This window comes from Triturus cristatus, chromosome 7 (assembly GCF_964204655.1).
Source record: "Triturus cristatus chromosome 7, aTriCri1.1, whole genome shotgun sequence".
Lineage (NCBI taxonomy): Eukaryota > Metazoa > Chordata > Amphibia > Caudata > Salamandridae > Triturus > Triturus cristatus.
Genome location: NC_140590.1, coordinates 1,694,526,825 through 1,694,541,008, shown reverse-complemented (window position 1 = coordinate 1,694,541,008; position 14,184 = coordinate 1,694,526,825). Strand labels below are relative to the sequence as shown.

At 49.3% G+C, this 14,184-nt stretch overlaps 1 protein-coding gene across 1 annotated transcript in view; it reads left to right on the top strand.

Annotated features, from left to right (window-relative positions):
- The first annotated feature begins 11,160 nt into the window (after positions 1 to 11,160).
- The window catches only part of LOC146812790 (uncharacterized), a 266,004-nt gene continuing 262,980 nt past the window's right edge, over positions 11,161 to 14,184 (top strand). Inside the window, exon 1 of the mRNA XM_085619906.1 lies at positions 11,161 to 11,420. The gene's annotated coding sequence lies outside the window, so the exon portion shown is untranslated. The remainder of the gene's footprint in view (positions 11,421 to 14,184) is intronic.

Sequence of the window (14,184 nt, the reverse complement as noted above, 5' to 3'; positions counted from 1 at the left end):
CGAAGCGGCCTCCCCCAAACCGAAGACAACCCGGTGCCAAACGTACACCGGCAACCAACCGCAGCCCCGGCAGAGGGGAGGACAACCAGCATAGAGACCGGCCTCTCCCCGGAAGAGATACGAGAACGGGAGAGGGTCAGGACCCACGAGTTAGAGCTCGCCCGACTCCGCCTGGATGGCGAACTCCTGCTAGCCGAAAAGAAACTGGCCTTAGAACAACTGCGGCTGCAAGAAGAGATAGAGGAGAAAAAGCGGCACCGAGAACTGGAAGAGAGGAGGCTAACCCTCGAGCATGAGCGGGGCCTTAAAGAACTTGAAATCAAGTCCAGAAATGGAGAAACCAGCACCCCCGGAAACCGAGACACCCCCACACCAGTCGAGGCGAAAGTACACATCCCCAAGGATGTCGTCAAAGAGTACTACAAGAACGACGACATCCAACAATGGTTCAAGGCCTACGAAGTAGCTATGACCGCCCATCGGGTACCCCGGAAAGATTGGGGTGCTGGCCTATGGGGACGGTTCCTCAGCGAAGGCCGAGACACCCTGCTACAGCTCCCAGACGCAGTGATGACCTCCTATGACCATATGAAGGAGGCCCTGCTCACCCGCTATGGGCTCACCCCAGAGATGTACCGCCAACGCTTCCGGGACTGCAAGAAGCTCCCAGGTACAACCTGGGTGGAATACGTAGACTTTTTCAGCAGAGCCCTGGAAGGGTGGATCAAGGGCAGCAAAGTCACCTCCTACGAACAGCTGTTCGACCTCATTGTATGGGAGCACCTCTCCAACAACTGCTTCATCGAGCTGAGACAGCACCTCCTCGACAGCAAGCTGACCGAGCCGCGGAAGCTCGCCGCCGAGGCCGATCGATGGGTGAACACCCGGGTCCCTTGGAACTCGATGGGGGAGTACCAGCGGAACACCACGGGCCCCCCCCGCCAGCGGGGCGGAGGAGGGGGATCGAACAGAAACAGAGACTTTCCAGCGGGGCCACCCCGGAGTCCTCCCCGGGGACCGCCCTCAAACCGCACGTCTCCGTCCCTCGCCCGAAGAGGGCCCCCCCCAGCCCGACCAGGGCCTCGACCGACGGTGACGTGCTACAACTGCCAACAACCAGGGCACTACGCCAGTGACCTCACCTGCCCAGTGAACCGACGGGCGGGGACCACCGGGCCACCCCCCCGCCAGTTGGCGGCCGCTGCCCTGGGGGAAGGGGGGGAAGAGGAAGAGAACTATGACGCTGGACCAACCGAGTGGGAACCCGCCGCCATGACATTAGTCTGCCTGGGCAGCCGGGAGATGGTACCCCGGGCGCCCATCCCGAGCAACACCTAGAAGTACCAACAGTGGGTCACCATTAATGGACGCCGGGCCGAGGCCCTCCGAGACACCGGAGCCAGCGTGACAGCCGTCCGCTGCCACTTGGTGACCCCCGAACAAATTCTGCCTAATGTACTGTGCCCCGTCCGGTCGGCAGACAACACTGAGAGCTTGTGCCAGATGGCCCGGATCCCCTTCGAGTGGGGGGGAGTGTCGGGCATGCTAAAGGTCACCGTCCGCGACGACGCCCCCGTGGACTGCCTCCTCGGGAACGACCTGGAAAGTTCCCCCTGGGCCCACGTCGAGCGCCGAGAGCATCTGGGGATGCTGGGACTGCCCGAATGGGTCTGCGCAACCACCCGGTCCACGACCGCCCGGGCCATCCAACCGAGCGTCGAGGCTCCCCCCGAAGAGCCGGAATGGCCCGAACGACCAGCCCCCTCCGTCGAAGAAGAAGCCGACACCGAGGCCGGGCCGCCCGAACTCGCCCCGGACGAGGTCGCCGCGCTCGGCGAGCTCCCCGAACTCGCCCAATGGCGCCAAGAAGGTGGCCCCACAAGGGAGCAGTTCCGCCAAGAACAAAAAACCTGCCCCTCCCTCGAAGGGACCCGACAGCAAGCAGCCGCCCAGGCCGCCGGAGACCAGGCGGGGAGCCACTGGGTCTATTGGGACAATGACCTCCTCTACAGCGAGCAGAAGACCGCAGAATTGGGGGCCAGCCGCGTGCTTGTGGTCCCCCTCAGATTCCGGGACTTTCTCCTCAATCTGGCGCATGATGTGCCCCTCGCCGGGCACCTGGGGCAGGACAAAACATACAGCCGCCTGGTGACCCACTTCTACTGGCCCCGCATGCGGAAAGACGTGGACAATCATTGCCGGACCTGCCCGACCTGCCAAGCCAGCGGGAAGAGCAGGGGAAGGGTCAAAGCCCCTCTCCAGCCCTTTCCAGTAGTCAACACCCCGTTTGAGCGGGTGGGGATCGACATCGTGGGGCCCCTGGACCCCCGAACCTCCCAGGGGCATCGCTTCATCCTCGTCCTGGTCGACCATGCCACCCGATACCCCGAGGCCATCCCTCTCCGAACAGTGACGGCCCCCGTGGTGGGCCGGGCCTTGATGGGAATCTTCTCCCGAGTAGGCTTCCCCCGGGAGGTGGTGAGCGACCGAGGCACCAACTTTATCTCGAAGTATATGCGGTCCCTGTGGCAACAGTGCGGGGTCACCTACAAATTCACCACCCCGTACCACCCCCAGGGGAACGGTCTAGTCGAACGATTCAACCGGACATTGAAAGGGATGATCAAAGGCCTGGAGGAGCCCCTGAGACGCAAGTGGGACGTCCTGCTGCCCTGCCTCCTGTTTGCCGATCGGGAGGTCCCGCAAAAGTCCCTGGGGTTCAGCCCCTTCGAACTCCTGTACGGACACCCTGTCCGAGGCCCTCTCAGCCTGGTCAAGGAAGGCTGGGAGACCACCATCCAAGATGCTCCCCCGGACGTCTACCGGTACCTCCTGACCCTGCGAAACCAAACACGGAAATTCAGGGAACTGGCCGAAGCCAACCTCGAGGCCAGCCAGGAGGAGATGAAACGCTGGTATGACCAGAACGCCTCCTCCATCAAGTTCGAGCCCGGTCAGCAGGTCTGGGTCATGTCGCCCGTCGACCCCTGTGCCCTCCAAGACAAGTGGACCGGGCCCTTCAAGGTGGTCGAGAAGAAGAGCCCCGTCACCTACCTGGTCAACCTGGAATCCCCCAGGAACCCTCTTCGGGTCCTCCACGCCAACAGGCTCAAACCCCACTTTGCCCGAACCGAAATTAGTCTGTTGATGGCTACGGACGATGGGGCCGAGGACGACTCCGAACCCCTACCCGAACTCCTGAAAACCTCCGAAAAGGACGGCTCCGTGGAAGGAGTCATCCTCTCTGCTACCCTGACTCCCGATCAGCGCCGAGATTGTCAAAAACTGCTGCATCGCTTCGCTGCTCTCTTCTCCCTCACTCCCGGAGTCACCCGATGGTGCATCCACGACGTCGACACCGGGGACAGCCCCCCCTTGCGACACCGAGCCTACCGGGTCCACGAGCGAGTGCGGGCCTGCATCAACGCCGAGGTCACCAAGATGTTGGCCCTGGGGGTCATCGAGCCCTCCGACAGCCCCTGGGCCAGCCCGGTGGTCCTGGTGCCAAAAGCTGCCGCCCCCGGCACCACCCCGGAGCTCCGGTTTTGTGTGGACTATCGGGGATTGAATGCCGTCACCAAAACCGATGCCCATCCCATTCCTCGGGCAGATGAACTGATCGACCGCCTAGGAGCAGCCCGCTACCTTAGCACCTTCGACCTCACCGCCGCATACTGGCAGATCGGGCTCACCCCCGGCGCCCAGGAGCGTTCCGCTTTCTCAACCCCCGATGGCCACTACCACTTCTGCGGGATGCCCTTCGGCATGAAAAACGCCCCGGCGACCTTCCAGAGGCTGGTAAATAAGGTACTGGCCGGCCTGGACGATATTGCGATGTTCAGCAGCCACTGGGCCGAGCACCTGAGTCACCTCGAGGAGGTCCTGACCGCCCTCCAAAGGGCCGGACTTACCGTAAAAGCCAGCAAGTGTCAGATAGGCCAAGGGTCAGTAACCTATCTGGGACATCAAGTGGGGAGCGGCCATGTGGCTCCCCTCCAGCCAAAGATCGACGCCATCGTGGCCTGGGAGCCCCCAACCACCCAAACAGCTGTGAGGGCCTTCCTGGGACTCACGGGTTATTACCGGCGGTTCATTCAGAACTATGGGAGCACTGTGGGCCCCCTCACGGAGCTCACATCAAAGAAGCAGCCCAAGAAAGTGCACTGGACGCCCCGCTGTCAGGCGGCCTTCGAGACCCTCAAGACAGCAATGTGTACCGCTCCCATGCTGCAGGCCCCCGACTACAGCAAGGAGTTTGTGGTGCAGACGGATGCCTCGGAGTACGGAATCGGGGCCGTCTTGTCCCAGGTGAACGCTGAGGGGGTTGACCAGCCGGTGGCCTTCATCAGCCGGCGCCTGCTGCCCAGGGAGCAAAGATGGAGCACCATCGAACGAGAGGCCTTCGCCGTGGTTTGGGCCCTCAAGAAGCTCCGGCCCTACCTCTTTGGCACCCACTTTCGGGTCCAAACCGACCACCGACCCTTGCGGTGGTTGATGCAGATGAGAGGCGAGAACCCGAAGTTGTTACGATGGTCTATCTCTCTGCAGGGGATGGACTTCACCGTAGATCATCGGCCCGGCAACGGCCACGCCAACGGCCTGTCCCTCTTCTTCCGCCTCGGCCAGGAGAACCCCCAAGACGATGGGTGACTCTCCCTGCCTTCCGCTGGGGGGGACGCCTGTTGGACCTGGCCTCGTGGTGTGGCCCCGAACCCTCCTACCCGACCCGACGGGGGCAGCCCCCACCATTCGGGGTCCCTCCGGATTGTACTTTGCTACCCGCACCAACCTACGCGACACGGCTCACCCCGGCCTCGGCACCAAGATCCGGCCAGGGGGTACCAAGTGGCCACTCCACCGATCCCGGAGGAGGGGAGTTTCGATGGGACCCCCAACCGTCCCTCAACGCCTGGCTTCAATCGCCCTCCGGCCCTCCTGGGCGCTGGCGCCTCTCCCGCTGGGTGTCTGGCCTCTCCTATCCCGGCCCCTCCGCCCCCAGGCGCAAGGGTTCGGACATCAAAGGGCTCCAGACCTATATCTGGGACAACCTCAAGCCAGGACAGTAGTTGTATCCTGGAGTCAAGAGCCCTGCTGATCGGATCGCGGCTGACCCTACGGAGAAAGTCTCACTACTTGGCCCTTGGACCTCTGAGCCCTGCTGACTGCATCGCGGCTCCCCCCTTTTTGCTGAGAAGAAGATCCTCCCGGAACACCGGAGCCCTGCTGACCTCGTCGTGGCTCGACCTCGCAGAAGTAAACCATCGGAGCCCTGCTGACCTCGTCGCAGCTCGACCTCACAGAAGTAAACCATCGGAGCTCTGCTGACCTCGTCGCGGCTCGACCTCACCGCACCATTTCCCTGAACCGAGCAGACGACGTCCCGGTTCCCAGTACCCCCCGGCTCGAGGATTGAGAGTTAGGCGCAGGGTGTCCAGTACCAGGCTAAGACTGAGACTGTCCCGCTACCCCATCCCAACCAGACTTTGAGACTCTCTTGGATCCCTCGATCCACCTGTAAATATTGCCACAGAAACCTGCCTTGATAACCGATAAAATCTTATAAGAATAAATACCCTGGCGGTGTCCGTTTGTGGGGGTGGGGTTGCTTGGCTGATACGATCATAGGAGAAGGACCTCGCCCAGGAGGCTTCTCAGCGGCGCTCGGCTACTCGCCTACGGAACGGTGGCTCTCGGGGTGGTCAGTCCGACACCATCGGGCTCCCGGAGGGCGCCCTTCTAACAGTTTGCAATTGAATTTCCAGTTCTTCTTCCGCTATCTCCTTCTCTACTCCTCAATCCTCTAGGGTAACCTCACGACCTGGTCTTGAATTTTCTTTAACTTTTTCCATCTCGAAAATAGTGGAATCTCCCAGTCCTGATCTTTCATTTTGCAAGAAGCTTTGGAATACATTAACAAATCCTGGGCCCCAGGTACCACAACGCAGCTTAGTCTCTTTGGACACGCTGGTGTATGGGAAAATCTATTTATCCTTTTTCAGCCGATATAATGTGCAATGTAAATTTACTGGCAGCTCAAGCTAGCGGAGGTATGACTTACCGGTAATAGCTTTCCGCAAAGCTATTAAGACCTACCTCTTTCCTGTGGCTTGATCCCCCCCTCCCTTCCTCTGGACTTTGTGGTTAGCGCCGGGACGCCCCTTTGCCGGGGCAGCTGCGCGCTTTATAAAAATGCGTAACATAACATTAACTAATACAGATCCGCAATTTCTTCAAATCATCCTTTTATCTGTGGAAAACCGGTGGGAGAGCATCCACTTACATGTCGTCTCTTTAGGGAGTAACATTTTGCAAGCCTCCTGTACCAAAATACAGCAATTTGTGGGATGTAAATGTGGTTTGGAGATTTTTCATTTCATGGCCTAATAACTCTGATCTCTCTCTTAAGATGTTGTCTGCTAAACATATAATGCTTCTTTGCCTTATTTCTATCAAACGCCTTTCTGACATTAAAACATTGGATGTCTCTTCTTGCCAATTTTCTCCTACGGTAGTTCTTTTTTGTGCTACAGTGTTTTATCCTTAGTTTCCTGATCATCCTAAACTATGTGTTGGACAGTGCCTCAAAGTGTATCAAGGTGTATGAAGAAAAAAAGCTTGATCTCAGAACGTCATCACATTCCCAACTTCTGATTTCTTTCAGAAAACCCCACAAACCTGTTTCTTCCCCTACACTGACTCGTTGGGTCATGTTCTTCGCTGGCATTTATACCTCTATTTTTGGGGCTCTTTCTACCAGAGCGGCTATGGCTTCAAAAGCCTTTTGAGCTGGTTCCCGCCTTGAGGACATTCTGAGCTCAGAGGATTGGTCTAATGATAATGTATTTTGCACATTCTATTGCAAACCTGTTCACACTGTATCTTCTGTTGGTGATTTGCTTTAAAAAATTATAAATGGAGCCTCCGGTCTTGACATGAAATGTAGATTTTCCTAGTAATTAATGAAGGAAAGTCTTGATTTTTATTAAAGACACGGAGGCAATCTACATTATGCACCAAAAATACAGAAGAGAAAGGCTACGGGGTGACTTAAGTTCCTTCTACCAGTGAAGAAAGAGGACGGTGTAAAATGAATAGAGGCTATATAGTGGACTGACTACTGTGATTGGTGAAACACATGGTTATTTTGGTATTATTTAATTTCACAGCATTTATTGAAAAATGCAGTTGTTTTATTATTAATGGAATGTACTTGCTAATGACTGCTATATAGAATAAAGAAAAAGAAAGATATGCATAAACCTCACCCAAACCGCTTCTGTCATATTATTGCAGTAGAACTGATAAGTCGTGAACTTGCAGTTTATGGTTTCTTTGGGGACTGGAGATATGATACTGATGTAAGTATTGAAATTTTTATCTTTGTTACTCTTTGACCTTTTCCAATTAGTGTCTTAACAGGAGGGGGTCTTAAGCGCACAGTTCTAGCCTTATATTGTTAGTATAACTCCTAGTGAGAAATCATAGTACATATCGGATCCATTTTTGGAAATAACGCTTTGCGGCGAAAAATTACTATCCTATATAATTTATGTTCACCTTTGTGTAGAGCAATCACACAGATGACTGCGTGAAGCAGTATTTTTGGCTCAGCGAAATTACAAAGGAAAGGTATTATGGTTATCTCTATTCTTTCAGGTGAATGGACCGGGCGACCGTCAATAGGTTCGCAAGTTCCCAAACGATATGCATATCCTGCTTTTGAGATCCTATCCTTATTAAAGATATCTTACCTGATCTCATAGATTGAATTTAATTTAGTAAGTACTTTCCATTGAGTAGCAACAGTTGAACTTTGGTTCTGTCGATCTGGTCATCACTGATAGATGGAACCTGTTTACCACTGCTTGCTTTTTTCTTTTTTTTATTCTTTCTTTTATTCCTTAGATCTCAGTTCTGACCAATTAGGATTGATTCCTTCATACTGCTTTGGTACTGAGTCTTATGAAACTGACTCTGCACCTTCAAACATCAACTTGGACTCCCTTGCTGTTTATATCCTCTTATCATCGATAATATTTGGGAAATGCTATTTACATTTCTGACTTGAAGTGAGTATTTTCTGGCTTTTACTCTTGTAGGCTTGGGATTTCTGCAATCTAGCGATTTAGCAGTTATCCCTTGTATTACAAACTTTCAATTATCTCGTTGTAGGTTACCTGCTTAACCGTGACTTACATGGGGGACGTGAGATATTTTGTTCCTTTGGCAGTCCTTTTGGATTTTCCGTTGATCTCTCACACCAATGGTGACTATTCGATTCAAAGCTACTTTATGGTGGGTACTTCTGTTATTTACTAGTAGCATCTTAGTAAAACATAGCCCTCAAACTTATCAAATCCTTGATTGAATCATGACCTCTTATTAAATGTCTCCCACTTTCTGGCCTCCATTTCCCTGTATCCCCTCCGGTCTCTTCCCTGTCTCCACTTGATGCCTCTAGCTAAGCCTGTTGTAATATTCATTGAGATAGTTTTTTCTCATTTGATATAATGTAAATATAAATACAACTGTATGGAAATGTTGTTTAATGGTTTTTGAACATGTACACATCAAAATGAGTCTGTCTGTCTGTCTTATTTGTCTTTGCTGTTTTGTGGCTTGTTTGTTATTTGAATTTAGGATTACAAATGTAGCCCTTTAGCTGAACAGATCAATCTTTTTAAATGTATGTACATTATGTGATGTGCTGTCTGTTTTATGTTCACTTTTGTTTATACATCTATTGTCATTTTTAGGTCTTGCGCCTAGCGTTGCAGTGCGCAACACTGCTCGCGCAGCATGAGACCTCTTGTAAAGGGGTTCTGAAAGCTGCTCACACACTCGTGCGTGTGAGCAGGCTTTCGCCGCCCACTTTTGGCTTTAGCCTGTTTTTTTTTTTTAAACAGCACGGGATAGGGCAAAGGCAGGCGCATGTCCAGCCTTTGCTCCACCCATTCCAACCGTTGGCCAGCACGCGCAGCAGCGTGCGTGCTGGCCACCAGTGGGAATGGGCGTGCCTTTGCCCCCGCTCCTCTGTGGTGTGCGCGCACCACTGGTTTTTGGTTGACAATAGCGATCGCGACGCGATCGCTTTCAGTGCCGCTTGTTCTTTACTTTTGGTATAATCGCGGCACCCGCACTTTACTTTTAATGTTATGAGTAAAGCGCGAGTGCCGTGATGATACCAAAAGTAAAGAAATAGAAAAAAACATCTATTTCTTTACTTTTGCTATAATCGCGGCACCCGCGCTTCAATGTTAAAAGTAAAGCGCGGCTGCCGCGATTATAGCAAAGGGTCATTAAGTTTGGTTCATCTCAAGGAGCCTGAAAGCTTGAATCCAGCTGCAATGCCCTGAAGAAATCAAAGACAAAAGAACTTCAGTAAGTGGTAGTACCTCGCAGTAGCACGTATGTGCACCCGACGCTTACTCTGACAAATCGCTTTCTCTAAAACACTAACAGCGCAATACTGCTAATAGCGCTTTATGAAAAAAATTCAAGGCAAGCTAATTAGTGCATCTTGAGAGTGTAAAACAAAACTCCAAATCCCCTGATTCTTCAAGAAAGTAGCCCTTCAGAGGAAGTACAGTAGGTGTGTCATGCGCTAGTGAGTTGTGAATATTGACTTTACATGGAGGTACTAAAAACCTGTAGACAAAAGCTAAAGACCCCAAGCAAGTGCGGTGCATTGGGGCTCTTAGCTGGTTGGTGAATTGCCTAAACCTCTCCTACAACCTGGCTGAGAGAACCAGGGAAATCAAAGCTCAACCTTGCGAAAGGGTGATATAAACTGAATGTGAGTGAAACACGAAACACACGAGAAGAGTTCAGTCATCTCCACTGAGGGACCCGAACCAGAGTGCCAGTGTGACAACGCATAGTCAACAGTTTGCCAGTTTTCTTATTTTATCCCACTCCCCCATTCCCTTTGGTGCTCCTAGGATTGACCTAGTTGTTGGGCAGCCTCAGGGAAAGCTGAGGGGAGTGATAGGACACACCTCATACATCGCTTCTGCTGGGCCGGGTCTCACAGGTTAGTGCCTACAAATAACCATGATGTGGCAGATTGCCTAACCCACAATTTCTCCTCAGTATGAGCAATGAATACCAACCGTGTGTTGACCTCTATCATACAATCGATAACCAGTTTACAAATGCAGGCGAGAGCCAGGAAAATTGCACCAGATAAAAACCTACACAGTGGGGTTCAGATATCATTGTGTGCAAAAAATCACACCTATTCTGAGTTTTTGGGGAATAATATGACGATTTTTATGTTAATTTGTTATGTTATGTCATGTTATGTTAAAAATATTTATAAAGCGCACGTACACCAGCCAGTTTCTTGCCACTAAGTAACAGGAACATAACCCACTGCTTACCATTTCACTCATATGCTTGTATGATGAGACATGTTTTCAGGAGTTGTCGGAATCTAGAGTCGCATTACAATGCAATAGGTCTCGCATTTGTAAATGACAATGCCTTTTTTTTTTGTTTTTTTTGTTTAAAAAACCAACACATTAATAAAAGGCATTGTAATCTACAATGCCAATAGCTCAAACTCTAGTAAATGCGAGACCTTTTGCATTGCGAATGCTTGTTTAAATTAACAGCCCTGAAGAAGTCCTCCAGTAGGACGAAACGCGTCGGCTGTATCACTGTGGAAATTTTCATGTATATGACCACGTTTTAAGAAAAGAAATTTGGAATAAAAAGAAATTTTGTACAAGAATTATATTGTATACAAATTATATCTTTGTACATTTGCAACTTGCAATTAATGTGTGGTGCACCTGTGCTTTTGCTTTATACGAGACTGTTAATTAGAGGACTGTGCAGTTACTGTTATACTTTTCTCAACAGCTGCTGACAAAGTTAAGGAAGATAATGCTAAATCCTCGCCTCTGGCCCCGACATGAAATTACTTAAGCATTCTATTTGACTGTCCTTGTCAAGTTTTTCAAGTCAAAAGTTATGTTTATTTAGATCGAGTCTATTAAAACCACCATTAATAAACATAACATGGTACCTGTTTTGAAGTTGTTTTTGGTAGCCCCTTTTCTCTGTTGGTGGCACACGCTCTTAACAGTCCCTCTTCTATCTTCTTGCGGCCAGCTTTAGATAGTCCTCCCTTTGTGTTAACGGCGCGAGCTCTTCGTAGTCCTTCGTCTGTGTTAACGGCGTCAGCTGTGGTTGTCCATGGCGCCAGTTTTAGTGATAGCAGAGTGTTGTTTTGGTGTTTGAACACTGCTGCTTAGGATGGAGAGGTCGGGTCCGGGAAGGAGTTAGAAAAAGCTGCCACAGCTGATTATATGGACATGTGCTCACCGCCTGATGGGAACTCGCCTCCCCCACCCTACTGCACCACCTATGACACCTTTGGTCCGGTGCCCATCCTTGAGAAACTGCCGCCGCAGGTAGAATGAATGGCAGCCTGGGGGTTAATCATGCCTAGTCTATGGTCTAGGGATGCCTGCAAGGGTAGCAGGGGCATGTGGACTGGGGCGAAAGGAGACTACGTTGGAAAGGAACAGGAGATGGGGCTGAGTAAACATCATATTAAAACATTATAAAGACATTCGCAGACTAAACACGTTATTTTTTCACTCCTTCTAAAAACATGAACTTAGAAACATTTTATGAATACCCCATCTTCAATGTCCTGATGACACTGCTATGGGTGGAGCAAGACATTTTAGCTTGTCATGGGTTTTCGATATGTATCTCCAATATTGTAATTACATGGAGAAGGACATTTTATTTATTATACCCAGGGCCACTGGAACTATGCGACAGGGGAGGACCAAGTTATACGGCAGGCTGACTAAATTGTCCGACAAGAAAAGGCAAATTATTCGTCTTATTGCGGCACGTTTTGTGATGCTGTTATTTTCTTTTTCACGTTAACACTGTCTGGGCTAAGTGTTTACCTTATTAGTATCAGTTAGTACCTTTTCATAGTTCTTCCATTACGTGGAAACATGGGTCACCGTAGGATCAGTAACTTTCGATCCATATAAGCTAAAAACATTTTTTTTGTTCAAAAGGGTAGGTTATGAAACAGATGATGGATTGTGCAGCAAACCCATAATTTTGCTTAAATTGCCACAGCCTCTGAATCGCATAATTCCAGTGGCCGTTTTTATAGCATACAAGAGAGAGGTTTTTATACAGTGCACATGCTGAACTAAGTCACAAAAAATGTTATTAGATTTGACATTCAGTCAAAAGGTGGAATAGTCTAATGAAGTAATTTGCGTTTCAGTTTACAATTTGATCAAGTAGAGCAACCAGGATTCTGAATCCATGTTGCCTGGTCACGTGTTGTGCAATTCAGTAACTGGATTAAGATCTTCTCACTCCCTGTTTCCGCTAAAAGACAATGCTTTGTGTTCAGCTATTTCATTGCCTAAATTAGTACACTGTGTTCAATACGTGCAAAAGCCCCCAGTCTTTCAAATGTCTCAAGTAAAACGGCCTATTGAAAACCAGTCTTTAGCCCGCCATTGCCTATTCTTGTTGACAGCTCCCTTGAATACGAGGTTCCATGTATGTTCATAAAAATGTTACTAGACCTACAGCTCTAGTATCTTGAATAATCTACTCAACCTAACTGCCATTTACTTGAACGGTTAGTTCGGTCTTAGGTCTCAGATTGTTTGATTGTAGGCACATTTTTTATTTTATGGAGCTGCCTTTTTCTTCACTATCACATATGAGAGCACCTTCATATATGCGGGTTCAGCAAATCTGCTGTACAAAAAAGCTACACAAATCTGGCCCACATATTGGGTACACAAGGCCCCTGATTTGCCTCCTGGTTCACTAATAGCATTGTCACCTGGGAGGGGGAGGAATATTTCTCAGTTCATGTTTAAAAACTCACTTTTATTAAATACATTGTTAAAGCATGATGTGTTAGCGCACTGTCATTTACAGACAGCACATTTCCCATTGAAATGACCACAAGCTATCCCACTAATATGTTGTTTTACTGATAAAACTATATAGTGCATAAACAATGTTTGGAAAATGGGTTTCAGCAAAAATATTTATCATTTGCACATCATCAAGTAAAGGGTTCTGGTTTGTTTTCATCTTGTAAAAATCTTTTTTTTATCACACAGAATTACAAAAATGTGCTTTGATAACTTTTGAAATATATTTTGAAATGTTTGTGCACTTCACTTATTAGCTATTTAAACTCTGTGTTAGAAAAAAGCCTTGCATCTTACAGCCTTTCATTTCACACGCTTTGCACAGCACGATTGTCAGACAGTTCACATTACAAAATTCTCTAATTTCTCTGTCGGAGAAAGAAAAGTAAATGTAAGAAGACACACTGTCTTTTTACCTCTGTCTCTGAATGCAGAGAAAATGTGACAGATTTAAAGGCATCTTTATTGCTCATTCACTTTGTTGTTGAACAGAACACCTGTTATTTGTCTGCTCGTTAGAACAGGCCAGTAGGCCCTAAAATAGCTCACCCTGATGAGAGTAGATGTCTCAAGGCCTGATGTTACATGCATGTGTTTAACGTAACTGTGAAATATGTGACTTATTGGAAGGGTCAATAAGTAATGAAAATATTGTGGGAGAAAGCCCGATCTCTATACAAAGAGGCCCATGCCTAAAATCTTGATAAACGCTCAAGCCAGAGACCTGACAGGGACCAACTACTAAGTCCTAGAATACAGGTTACTGTTCTGAATTCAACTCCTTCTTTAAAAAAGAGTTGAACTATCAGCCCTTCACCTCAGGGGTTCAGGTGTTTTTCATAAGAAACCCTACTTCTTGAAAATGACTTAGACTCTTTCCTTGGGATCTTCACTCATGCTAGGCAAAGGCTGAAATTGAAATTCTGTTCCAAAGGCACCATACAAATCATGTCCTCTCTTCCCAAGTCAGTCTGCCTCCAACCTAACATAATAGGTGATCAGAAAGTCACATTTGACTCAAAAGAGACTCTCCAAGCCCACACTGGGAATAGAGCAGACCACCAACTTTGCTCTGCCAGCCCTGGCACATCCTGTCTTTCAACCCCTGCACAACCCCATCATCTTTCAGCTAGGCTATTCTAACTCACTTTAATGTGGCGTATTAAATCACCTGTCTCCAGAAGGCTATCTTGAGACCTTCGTAAGAAGGTTGACCTTTGTGCCTTCTTGTAGGATGTTGTAG